Source organism: Sinocyclocheilus grahami, unplaced genomic scaffold (genome assembly GCF_001515645.1).
Source record: "Sinocyclocheilus grahami isolate Dianchi unplaced genomic scaffold, SAMN03320097.WGS_v1.1 scaffold1798.1, whole genome shotgun sequence".
Taxonomy (NCBI): Eukaryota; Metazoa; Chordata; class Actinopteri; order Cypriniformes; family Cyprinidae; genus Sinocyclocheilus; species Sinocyclocheilus grahami.
This window is the reverse complement of record NW_015506977.1, coordinates 55,462-55,895: the sequence shown is the minus strand read 5'-3', so window position 1 is coordinate 55,895 and position 434 is coordinate 55,462.

Sequence of the window (434 nt, the reverse complement as noted above, 5' to 3'; positions counted from 1 at the left end):
CAACAGACCCCATACTAGCACTGTGGGCAGACAATTCAGCCATCAACCTCTCACTGTTTAATGCTCTCAAACAGCACACAACGAACATTCCTTTTGCTAACAAGCGCACACGATTCCCTTTGAATCCCTGCCCATCAGCTCTGGTGACTGCCAAGGGCACCTGTGCCCTGAACTTGAGGTGGAATGACAGGTGTCTAACCCATTACTTCCTGGTCCTTACAGACGCACCGCATGATGTCTACATCGGAGCGGACATTCTGATTCGCCTCATCACGTGGACATGATCAATGAAGTGATATGGGCTCCAATGACCTCACAGTCACCCACGGTTCCTGTCAACCTTGATAACCTCCTGTCAGGCCAAACCATCCCTGAGGCCTGCACACTAATCAATTGAAAAAGAGACTGTAGTACCAGCTTACACCAAAGGGGTT